Here is a 12310-nt window from a genome sequence, read left to right as displayed (position 1 = left end):
AGAAACATCTACTGGGACAAACAAGTCATGTTTCAAAGGGATAACCATTTTTCTAATGACAGGTAGGATCGGAGTAGAAAGCAAATAGAGGAGAGATGTTGTATTCCTAAAAAATCCGATCTTCTTAAACATGGGGCCCTCTGAAAACATGAATCAAAATTATATTTCTAAGGGCCCTGCCTGACCTCTGCTTATGACCTTTCCAGGCACAGCCACTGCAGGTATTTTCCTTCTAGATGGTGAAGAATAGCCCGGGCAGAGAACCAGTGACCTTTGTACACAATTATAGTTTCAATTTTGCCCTCCTGGACCCCAATCAAAACTCGTCATCGCCTGCTCACAGAAATGCCTAGGTGTTCCATTGTATTGGGGGTGAGACAGGAGTTATATTCAAAATAGTTAACAACCAATAAGGCACAGGCAATAACCAATCCAAACAATGTCTGATGCTGGAGCAGGGTCCCAGGGCACCCCCTGCTGTGCCAGGCATTAATCCTTAGTTGCTGAAATATGAGAGAGGTCTTAGGGGTGCTGGGGGTGTACTCGGGTGACTGAGGTTGGTGATGAGTCACCAACGGGTTTTGAAGCATCTCGGTATTTTAGTAACCAGCGCGGCTGCACCAGTGCTAACAGTCTGAATAGCATCTGCTGCAGTGGGGGGCTGCTCTTCCCAAGGGTGCCCATGGAGGGTTCCAGTGTGGGAGCTGACCCTATTGCCCTTCAGCGCTCTGTCTGGCCGGTACTGTGGGGACAGAGCCCAGCCCTTCTTTCTGCGCCTGGAGCTGAGGTCAGTGCCTCCAGGTCCTGGACCACTTCCAAGGCTCTCAGAACTCCCTGCTCATGTCTTCTCAGGGCTGGCTGGCTGCAGTCTCCCAGCTCCCAGGCACCTTCTAGGAGCAGCCTGGACAGCTGCTGGCAGCTGGCACCAATGGACTTCTACGCAAGAGAGGGCTGGGTGTTTCCTGTAAGTCTGACGGAGGGCATGTTCGTAGTCCACAGGCATCACACCACCCAAGCAGCCCCACCACCGTACGGGGCAGCGATGAAAAAAGAGACTTTTTTCGTGTACCCTCTCATTTCAAGGACTGGTTTAGCAACTACCTGAAATTCCTGAACGGAGCTCACGTTTCACTTTTTCATAAAAGAGGTCATTCTGCAGTGCCTCTTGGTCTATATTATTTTGCTAAAATGCTCTGGTTGGTCTACTTTGCTCTTGCTTCTGGTAAACAGAGTAGGGGAGGCTTTGGCTACAGGTAGCCCTGGGTCTGAATTCTGGCTCAGGGGACTGCAGCCCAGTCACTTCCCCTCTGAGGCAATGTAAAAACGTCTGTAAATGGGGCTCACACAGAGCCTGTCTTGTAGGCTGGTCGAGGGTCTGATGAGACAAAGACAAAACTGATAGATACTCTTATAAACTGAGCACAAGACTGAGAATAAAAACTTCTAGTCTCTGTTTGGGGTAGGAACTTCCAGTGTTACTCCAGTGTACCAATTTAAGTATTTCTTAAATAGGTCTTTTTTGTTCACTCAAGCTGACTAAAAAGCAGACAAAGGGCAAATTTAGAGGTCAAATGTATTCAGTAGGTTTGGCACAGACTTAGATCCAACCTATAAGAACTCAGCGTTCTCCCTACTGAATGAAGTTCACATACCTCCTTTGAAAACCAGGAAAATAGCTAACATACATTAATTCATTAATATTCGTATAACTAGCTAACATTTGTTTCAATCACAATAAATGCAATTTCAAATCAAGATAATATAAACATAAACATTAAAAGATGAAAAGAGAGAGGGTGTGGAGAAAAGGGAACACTCTTGCACTGCTGGTGGGAATGTGAATTGGTACAGCCACTATGGAGAACAGTATGGAGGTTCCTTAAAAAACTACAAATAGAACTACCATATGACCCAGCAATCCCACTACTGGGCATATACCCTGAGAAAACCAAAATTCAAAAAGAGTCATGTACCAAAATGTTCATTGCAGCTCTATTTACAATAGCCCGGAGATGGAAACAACCTAAGCGCCCATCATCAGATGAATGGATAAAGAAGATGTGGCACATATATACAATGGAATATTACTCAGCCATAAAAAGAAACAAAATTGAGCTATTTGTAATGAGGTGGATAGACCTAGAGTCTGTCACACAGAGTGAAGTAAGTCAGAAAGAGAAAGACAAATACTGTATGCTAACACATATATATGGAATTTAAGGGGAAAAAAATGTCATGAAGAACCTAGGGGTAAGACAGGAATAAAGACACAAACCTACTAGAGAATGGACTTGAGGATATGGGGAGGGGGAAGGGTAAGCTGTGACAAAGCGAGAGAGTGGCATAGACATATACACACTACCAAGCGTAAAATGGATAGCTAGTGGGAGGCAGACGCATAGCACAGGGAGATCAGCTCAGTGCTTTGTGACCACCTAGAGGGGTGGGACAGGGAGGGTGGGAGGGAGGGAGACGCAACAGGGAAGAGATATGGGAACATATGTATATGTATAACTGATTCACTTTGTTATAAAGCAGAAACTAACACACCATTGTAAAGCAACTATACTCCAATAAAGATGTAAAAAAAAAAAAGAAAAAATGCCATTTGCAGCAACATGGATGGACCTAGAGATTATCATACTAAGTGAAGTAAGTCAGACAGAGAAGGACAAATACCACATGCTATCACTTATATGTGGAATCTAAAATACAACACAAACGAACATATCTACAAAACAGACTCACAGACATAGAGAACAGACTTGTGGTTGCCAAGGGGGGAAGGGCAGGGGAGGGTTGGATGGGGAGTTTGGTACTAGCAGGTGCAAACTATTATATATAGAATGGGTAAACAACAAGGTCCTATCTTATAGCACAGGTAACTATATTCAATATCCTGTAATAAACCATAATGGAAAAGAACATGAACTTTGCTGTACACCCGAAACTAACACAACATTGTAGATCAATGAAACTCCAATTAAAAAACAAAACAACAGGCTCTGATTACTCCTCACCGTCACCTCTAGTGCTGCCACCCTGGTCCACGGCACCTTCATCTCTCACCAGAGTACTGGAATAGTCTCTCTCTTCAACTCTTACTCTCCTGTACGGTACTCTCAATACAGTAGCCAGAGGCATCCTTTAAAGAACAAAGCCAGATCATCGTCTCTCCATGGCTCAAAGCGATCCCAAAGCTCCCTCTCACTCTTTCTTTTTTTATGTTTTCAAATTCAGAGCCATAAAATCTCAAAATAATTGTGGCAATATGTTCTAATGTAAACCTTACTCAGCAGAATATTTTTTTTTTTTTTACATCTTTATTGGAGTATAATTGCTTTACAATGGTGTGTTAGTTTCTGCTGTATAACAAAGTGAATCAGTTATACATATACATATGTTCCCATATCTCGTCCCTCTTGCATCTCCCTCCCTCCCACCCTCCCTATCCCTCCCCTCTGGGTGGTCACAAAGCACCGAGCTGATCTCCCAAGCCAGAGTCCTACAAGGGCCTACCAGGCCCTCCAGGACTTCCCCCTACTTCCCTCCTCCTCACTTACTCTGCCTGGTCACACCAGCTCCTCCTTATTCCTTCAATATGCCAGGCTTGCTCCTGCCACAAGGCCCCTGTGCCTTTTCCCCAGTAACTGCAAGGCGAATTCTCTCACCTCTTCCAAGTCTTCACTCAAATGCCACCTTCTCCGTGACAGTCACCCTACCTGCCCCACTTAAATCCATACACCCACCCCTGCCTTGCCACTCTTCCTACCCTGCTGCACTCCTTCCACAGTCCTCGCTACTTTTAACCTTGTCCTATACCACGTGACGTACTATTTTATTAGGGTTATTGTTATTGTCCACATCCCCCACCTAGAATTTAAGATCTACATGGAAGGGGCTTGGTAAATATTTCTGAATTAAGTGAAAATGCCTCCCAAAGGGCAGATAAAAGACCCCATAAGATATCAAGAGTCCAAAAAAGGGCTTGTAATGTCCAACTGCAGGACCCACATATTATATTTCATTTTCTTCTTTTTTTCCTTTTTTTTTTGCGGTACGTGGGCCTCTCACTGTTGTGGCCTCTCCTGCTGCGGAGCACAGGCTCCAGATGCTCAGGCTCAGCGGCCATGGCTCACGGGCCCAGCCGCTCCGTGGCACGTGGGATCCTCCCAGACCGGGGCACGAACCCGTGTCCCCCGCATCGGCAGGCGGACTCTCAACCACTGCGCCACCAGGGAAGACCCATTTTCTTCTTTTCATAATGCTGTGGCATTTTAAAGAGGAGTGACAAAGAAGTAGGACTGACACTGAGGAAAGGATGCTGCTTGCCCAGGAAAGACCCTGTGGAGTGGCATTCCCGGGGAGGGGTAGATCACCACACTTCCATCACAGGGACTTCGCCATAGAGGTCCCCAAATCTCCTTTTTATCTGGGAGTCAGAGGGATCAGACTCAGAATGACCGACCCATCTTACAAATTCACGAGAGGCTCCCCGGCACACCAGAATTCACAAATGATGGCATTTCTTTCCAGTGACCATGGCCATTGTCCAGAATATACTCTTCTGAGACAGTGGTAGCAAGGAAGCTGATTTAATGTTCAGAAGGTGGTTCAGGGGTCTTGGAATCAGGGCTAAGGATGGGTAAGCCTCTTGAAGGCTGTTTAATCTGGGCCATGGTCACTGGAAAGGCTACTTAATCTGGGCCTGATCTTCAGCCACACTGCTCAACGGACAGCCCTCTCAATCCACAGTCATGTCCGCGAGATTGAGGGTCTCTTTTACTGGCCAATCCTGGGCAACTGCTGGGAATTTTTCCTTTCTGGGCTGTCATCTTCTTTGCTCCAAGGGGACCATCACCGTTCACTGCACACAAACTTTCTCCAGGTAGGACGGATTAGGTGTCTACTGGTAAGGTTACACCCATATTGCTGTGCCACCTTCCAGAAACAGAGGTCACTTGGCTGGAGTTTTGTGAGCTCATAAGCTCCTCAGTCGCTTGGCCTGCCCCTCTTAGGCATGGGTCTGGCCTCTGTAGATCCCAGAGGGGTAGAACATCCAGAGTCCAAGTCCTTGGGAGCTCTCAACATTGCAGCCCGTGATGGAGCCAGGAGCCAGGAGCCGTGACTGATGTTCACCACTCTCACTAATTAGCTCTTTTGGCCAAGACGAATCACCTAAACTTTCGGGGCCTCAGTTTCCAAATCTAAAAATGAGGGGAGGGTTACCCTGGTGGCGCAGTGGTTAAGAATCCACCTGCCAATGCAGGGGACACGGGTTCAAGTTCCGGTCCGGGAAGATCCCACGTGCCGCGGAACAACTAAGCCCGTGAGCCACAACTCCTGAGCCTGTGCTCTAGAGCCCGTGAGCCACAACTACTGAGCCTGTGTGCCACAACTACTCAAGCCCACACGCCTAGAGCCCATGCTCCGCAATGAGAAAAGCCACTGCAATGAGAAGCTCCTGCACTGCAACGAAGCGTAGCCTCCGCTCACCACAACTACAGAAAGCCCATGTGCAGCAGCGAAGACCCAATGCAGCCAAAACATAATTAATTAAAAAAATAAAAAAAGTAAAAATGAGGGGATTGAACCCTTGAAGATCCCTTCTATTTCTAAAAACCCAGAGTTCTATTTTTTACCTACCTCTTTAAGTTTTAAATAATGACAACAGCATCTGAAACCCTGTTTCCGAAACTTTTCCCAAGGCCAGATGTTCCTGGCACCGAAGTAGGAGAAAAAAATAGTTTTTGAATAACCTAACTATTTTGTCTTTTAGAGCAAATTATCCTCTGGCCTTTTCAATTCCCTTTCCCCTACTGCTACCTCCTTATGAATCCTTAAAAAAAGCTTTAAAAAGGGAAACTATCCACCCTTCCATATTCATCGGGATCTATCTCATAATAACATTATTCCCCCCGTCCTCCCCCCGCCAATTATTTTTCCTATGAAAAACCACACAAACGCTTTCATTGTGGCAACTATGCTCATCAGCCTTGATTTGTCCCTGTTTTGCAGGGAAGGGTATTAAATGCTCTGAGGAAGTGGAACACAAAGGTTAGAGGCAGGGCTGGGGGAGGAAGCAAGCTGTCCGCGCAGGTGAGTTCTGGTCTGTTTTCATGAGGTGATGGGCAGGAAGGGGGAACGCAAAGGGAAGGAGAGAAAGAGTGAAGGCACATGTTGTTTGCTTTGAAAGAGCTTTTAGGCGAAGCCCCGGTGGCAGCCCATCAAGAATGTTCAGTTGGTTAAATGGCTTCTGGAACTGGGACTTTCCTACGAAGTCACACCACAGTGAGAGGGCGGAGCTGGAACGCCAACTCCTGTCCTTTAGCAGCTCTCTCTGCGCATCTGTCTGCGTAGCAAGCTGGTGAGGTATTGGGCAGCTCCTCTACTGGTCCCACACCCAGTTTCCAGGAGCCAGGATCATTCTACAGGTCTCTAAAGCCTTTAAGGAAGACCACATCTTTCCGTAGCCATCCTGGAAATCAAAGATGCTCCAAACCACCACTTAATAACTCAGTGATTTATTGAAAGAAGAGCAATTCACTAGCAGACCCTCCAAACGAATCCATAGGTATAATACATGAATAACTGCCTAGCCTGAAGTTAGCAGCATATTCTAAATAATTGTAGGTGCCAAGATATCATCTAATGACTTTTAACTGACGAAGCATATGCCCTAAAGAATTTTTACGAGGGGTGGGTACATGCATGTGTGCAAACATGTATCCTACTATAAAAAAAAAAGTCTCTGTTTTTAAGTCACACTAGGATTACAAACCAATACAATGAGTGAACCTAAAGGTATGACATATTATTTAAACACAGGCAAAACAAAAGCAGAAAGCTGGCCTAATTCATACCAGAAAGTATCAAAAACAGACATTCTGGTAAGTATCTAGCTAATCTGACAGTCTCAAAGCAGTAACTTCGAATTAGTATGGAGAAATTACAATGTTGGTGTTGTATGAATACCTCTGGGTGGAACTGGCGTAGGACGTCATGTACACTAGGAAGAGGTGCCTCTGAAGTTTGTCGGTTTGTTGCATCATCACAGGGTTCCGCCTCCAGGACTCATATTTTCCCAGTTTATTCTGTTATTCTTTTCAAGACAAAGCTTTCTCTGTCCTTTCATCAACAAACAAATACACGCTACTGTTCTTGTCATTTCCTGATAGCTTGCTTTTTGGGGGGGGTTGTGGGAGAGGAGAGGAGGGACACTAAGGCTTTTTTTGCGGGGGGGTTGAAACAGCACCAACTTTGTAACTGATGAGGAAGTGGAGGGACATTGAAACGGCAGAGTGAAGAATCAGTCGGGCACACAGGCAATCACTTCCCTAACCACAATGATACTCCATTTAGAAGTAGCACCTCCAGCAAAAGCAGCCCTACCACAGCACTGTGCCCGCCTGTCCATCACATCTTCCCTACCAGTTCCTTCCTGAAAATCTGAAATCTACACAAATCCCCTGGCCACAGCTCCAGAAGGAGCTGTTCTTCGCTCCTTTTCCTGGGACAGCAGACCAAGTCCTCTTTGGGTCCTTACTACTCAAAGCAAAATACATTTTGCTTGAGGCATTCATGAAGGAAAATGATAATGGTTTCGTAATCTGAGGTGAATTCAAGTCTGTGGGTTTGGAGGGAGGGTGGTATAAGAAGACATAATTACTGGATGATTCTCAGAAAGTATGTTTCTTCTTGCACAGAGTCTAGTTTTAGTCAACAGAATTGAGGATAAGGCTTTCTCCTGACGTTTACATAGCTGAAAAAGTATAAATTATGGAAGGAATAAAAAGCATTACCCCAAGCTCTTCCCTTTCTTTTCCTTCTCTTCACCTTTGTCAGTTCTCAAAAACCAAACTGCTTATAAGCTGAAAATGACTGAGATTTTGTATAGCACTCCAGAGTTAGGATAAAAATCACACTGTTGGGAAAAAAAAAAACATATTATTGAAACTCATGCTCTTTCCCAAGGGTGTAGATCTCAGGAGGCAGCTGGTTCCTAGTAGATAATGTGAACATTAGAACCTGCACAAACAATACTTTAAAAATCTACAGTTCCCGGGCTTCCCTGGAGGCGCAGTGGTTGGGAGTCCGCCTGCCGATGCAGGGGACGTGGGTTCGTGCCCTGGTCCGGGAAGGTCACACATGCCGCGGAGCGACTGGGCCCGTGAGCCACGGCCGCTGAGCCTGTGCTCCGCAACGGGAGAGGCCACGACAGTGAGAGGCCCGCATACCGCATTAAAAAAAAAAAAAAATCTACAGTTCCCTAAATATTTAGAATACATAAAGAACCCTTAAAACTCAACAACAAAAAACCAAATAACCTCATTAAAAAATGGGCAAGGGGGCTTCCCTGGTGGCGCAGTGGTTGGGAGTCCGCCTGCCGATGCAGGGGACACGGGTTCGTGCCCCGGTCCGGGAGGATCCCACATGCCGCGGAGCGGCTGGACCCGTGGGCCATGGCCGCTGGGCCTGTGCATCCGGAGCCTGTGCTCCGCAGCGGGAGAGGCCACGGCGGTGAGAGGCCCGCGTACCGAAAAAAAAAAAAAAAAAAAATGGGCAAGGGACTTGAACTGACATTTCTCTAAAGAAGATATACAAACAACAAGCATATAAAAAGATGCTCAATGTCACTAATTGTTAGAAAAATGCAAATCAAAACTATATCATCTTACATCCATCAGGATGGCTGCTATAAAAAAAAAAAACAGAAAACAACACGTTATTAGCTAGGTTGTGGAGCAAATGAAACCCTTGGGCAGTGTTGGTGGGAATGTAAAAGGGTGTAGCTGCTATGGAAAACAGTATGGCAATTCCTCAAAAAATTAAAAATAGAACTACCATATGATCTACCAATACCGCTTTTGTATATATATACAGAAGAATTGAAAGCAGGGTCTCAAAGAGGTATTTGGACACCCACGTTCACAGCAGCATTAGTGACAAAAGCCAAAGGTGGAAGCAATGCAAATGTCATCCACAGATGAATGGATAAAGAAAATGTGGTCTATACGTATAATGGACTATTATTCAGCCTCAAAAAGGAAGGAGATTCTGACACACGCTATACCATGGTGAACCCTGAGGACACTATGCAAAGTGAAATAAAGCAGTTACAAGAAGACAAATACTGTATGCTTCCACTTATATGAAGTACCTAGAGCAGTCAATCTCATAGAAACAGAAAGTAGAATGTAGTTGCCAGGGGCTGGGGGAGGGCAAGTGGAGAGTTGTTGTTTCACGGCTATAGAGTTTCCATTTCACAAAATGAAAAAGTTCTGGAGTTTTACAACAACGTGAATATATTTAACGCTACTGAACTACACATTTAATAGTTAAGGTGGTCAATTTTATGTATATTTTACCACAGTTGAAAAAACCAAATCTATGGCTCCCAGTAAGCTAGTGATGTTAACAGTAACACCTCAGACACACCCAGGAACTTCTCTCTGAGAGGCCCAGAGGGCTGGCCTACAGACTTGCTGATGCCAACTCAAAAAGACGGCCGAGGATAAATTCAACTATATGGCTGCACTCATCAGAGTTTTATTTTTTCTTTTCTTTTTCTCCACTAACATGAATAGTTTGAATATCTCACCATTACACTCCTCTGAAACTCAGGCCACCCAAACATCAGTGGATGCTGATTCTGAAGTGCTACTCTGCATTATCTGGGATTCTGGGGAAAACAGGCCTGCCTAAATGTCAGGGTCCAGGAGAGGAGGGATATGTGAAGTCAACCCCCTTCCTCTTTTTTTTTTTTTTTTAAATTAATATTGTAAATTGGCATTCTGGTGTATAAATCAGGTTCCTCTGTGTTTGCTTAATATGAATTAGTTCCTCAAAGTTGTTTATTAATTAATTAATTTATTTTTGCTGTGTTGGGTCTTCGTTTCTGTGAGAGGGCTTTCTCTAGTTGTGGCAAGCGGGGGCCACTCTTCATCGCAGTGCGTGGGCCTCTCACTGTCGCGGCCTCTCTTGTTGCGGAGCGCAGGCTCCGGACGCGCAGGCTTAGCGGCCATGGTTCACGGGCCTAGTTGCTCCACGGCATGTGGGATCTTCCCAGACCAGGGCTCGAACCCGTGTCCCCTGCCTTAGCAGGCAGATTCTCAACCACTGCGCCACCAGGGAAGCCCCCTTCCTCTTCTTATTTAGAGAATTCAGTAACATGCCCATGCAGTCCCTCCCCATAAAATTCAGCATCTTTTCTCCAGATAAAAGATGACCACTTCTCTCTTTCTACTTTTGACCTTCACACTGAACTGGCAGTACTTCCTGTCTAAGAATTACACGTGAGATTAATATTCCAGGTGTTCTCCACCATCTAACACGATCTACCACCTTCTGCCATTCTGAGACCTCTTCTTTTTGTCTTTTTTCTTTTCCGGAACCACTTCCAGATTGGGGGATCAAAGGCGCTGCATAATAATGACACCTTATAAACCTTCTCTTGCATCTCAAACACAAAGGAGCACAGTGACGGTAGGAAGCTGGAGAAATGACTGGGGAGAGAACAGATTCCCCCAGGAGAAAGGGAAACAGCTTTTGGAAGGATGTGCTCCAAGAAAAAAGATGTCAGGTCCATCTGGAAAGTATTTAACAAAATAAAAAGCCCTTTTCTGCTATGAGCAGCAGATTAGCAGAATACAAAACTCCCTGAACAACAAACCTCTAGGACCAATTAAAAATCAAAACAAAACCGAAAGAAGAGCTCCTTCTAGGGATGTCCAGCCATGGCTAAGTTGTAAGCCTCTTTCTGGTGCTCAGGAGAGCTCCTGGTGCCATGTGCAAGAGACCTTTCCACTGCAGTGCTCCTCCATGTGTCTCCTCCAGGCATTTATTTGTGCAAAGGGCTCCAAACATCAAATAAAGTCCAATCTCCCCTCCAGCTCCAACCCCCAGTGGAAACGTGGGCTGCCTCAGTCAGAGCTAGTGCAGGGTTTCTGAAACCACCTGGGCTGAGAATTCCAACTTATAATCCTCCCATAGTCTGTCAGCTTCCTCCCCATCTTCTTGCATAACATGGTAGCAAAACATGAAATAAATGTGGCAATCTGAGGACATCATCAACAATGATGTTTTTCCTCTTGCCTCACAGTTTTGGTTATTTTGCAGTACGGGGACATAAACAACACACGGGTCCACTAACCCCTCACCCCACTGTCGTTCTGTTTTCCAGCACAGACACTTTGTAGTACACTTTGGAATGAAGAGAAGGAAACAAGAAGCTCCCAAACCTGGGCTCTTCTCTGCCTTTCTCTCCCTGCCTCTGTTAACACGTGAACAGCCACAGAAGAAGGCTAGTTCGTTTTCAAATGGCCCAGAAAAAAGCTCGGCAACCTCTCTGGCTAACCTGTTTTAGTGCTTAACGAGAGCCCAAGAAGGTGGTAACTTCCTTCCTCTCACTCAGATTTGAGACATTTTCCTTTGTCATACAGGTCTGAAAGCGGCAGGCCGTTGTGTAAGAGCCTTTTACTGAACTTCTTTATTAAACTGTCCCTCGAGGACCACAGGATGAATAATCTTGGGCCCTTTAGCTGTTTCTGGGCTCTAATTTCCAATGCTTTAACCATCTCTTGGGCTCTTCTCTAGACTCCTCAAATCTTCCTTTCTAGAGGAAGAACAAGCTGAAGACACAAAGCTCTAGTGACAGACCTCATGGCTTCTATACACCCTGCACATGACAGCCCCAGGCTGTGCTCTGAAACCCTGGGGCAGGGGGGAGGCAGGGGACTTCCTCATCCCACGTTCAAAAAGAACACAGAAAGGAAGAGGGCAGAAAAAATATATAAAAGACAAGGGAACTTAAGAATTTATAAAGATACAAGAAATTATTTTAACAGGAAATACAAGCCGAAAGGTTCGTTCTGCCAGGCAAAAAGTGCCTAAAAACAACAAACTTTTGCATGCAGCCTTGCAGCGAGTTTGTCCACACACTATTGCTGCATTTTCTACCGCCCTCTGAGCACCCAGCGTCTGCCTCCAAACACAAAATGATGTGTCCCAATGTACGCTAATAGGTAAACTCGAGGAGAGGCTTAGCTGGATTCCATGAAATAAGTAATTTAATGACCATCTGAAGGTTTGTTTTTTAGGGTACAGAAGTTCTGAATAGGGAAGCGGGAGGTTCTGATAATTTCATTTTCATAATAATGGCTTGCTGCTGGTTCCTCTAATAACGTGGCTACCAGCTACGCCCTGGCTCTCACATCCAAAGCCGGAGCAATTTCTCCACATTGCAAAGAGTTAAAGACGGTTTAAGGAAAGAGAACCAGTTAGGTATTTTAGAATGGCTATGAAAGATTTT

General features: G+C 45.3%; 1 protein-coding gene across 6 annotated transcripts in view; it reads right to left on the bottom strand.

Annotated features, from left to right (window-relative positions):
- Positions 1–12310, bottom strand: part of WIPF1 (WAS/WASL interacting protein family member 1) — a 115751-nt gene that overhangs the window by 59560 nt on the left and 43881 nt on the right. Inside the window, exon 1 of one of the 6 annotated variants that reach the window (XM_032637533.1) lies at positions 6976–7000. The exons of the other annotated variants lie outside the window; for them this stretch is intronic. The gene's annotated coding sequence lies outside the window, so the exon portion shown is untranslated. Of the gene's footprint in view, positions 1–6975; positions 7001–12310 lie in introns of those variants that run through there. 6 annotated transcript variants of the gene reach the window in all.

Source organism: Phocoena sinus, chromosome 7 (genome assembly GCF_008692025.1).
Source record: "Phocoena sinus isolate mPhoSin1 chromosome 7, mPhoSin1.pri, whole genome shotgun sequence".
In the NCBI taxonomy this organism is placed as follows: domain Eukaryota; kingdom Metazoa; phylum Chordata; class Mammalia; order Artiodactyla; family Phocoenidae; genus Phocoena; species Phocoena sinus.
The sequence above is the reverse complement of the archived record's forward strand: the minus strand, read 5'-3'. Positions and strand labels throughout refer to the sequence as shown.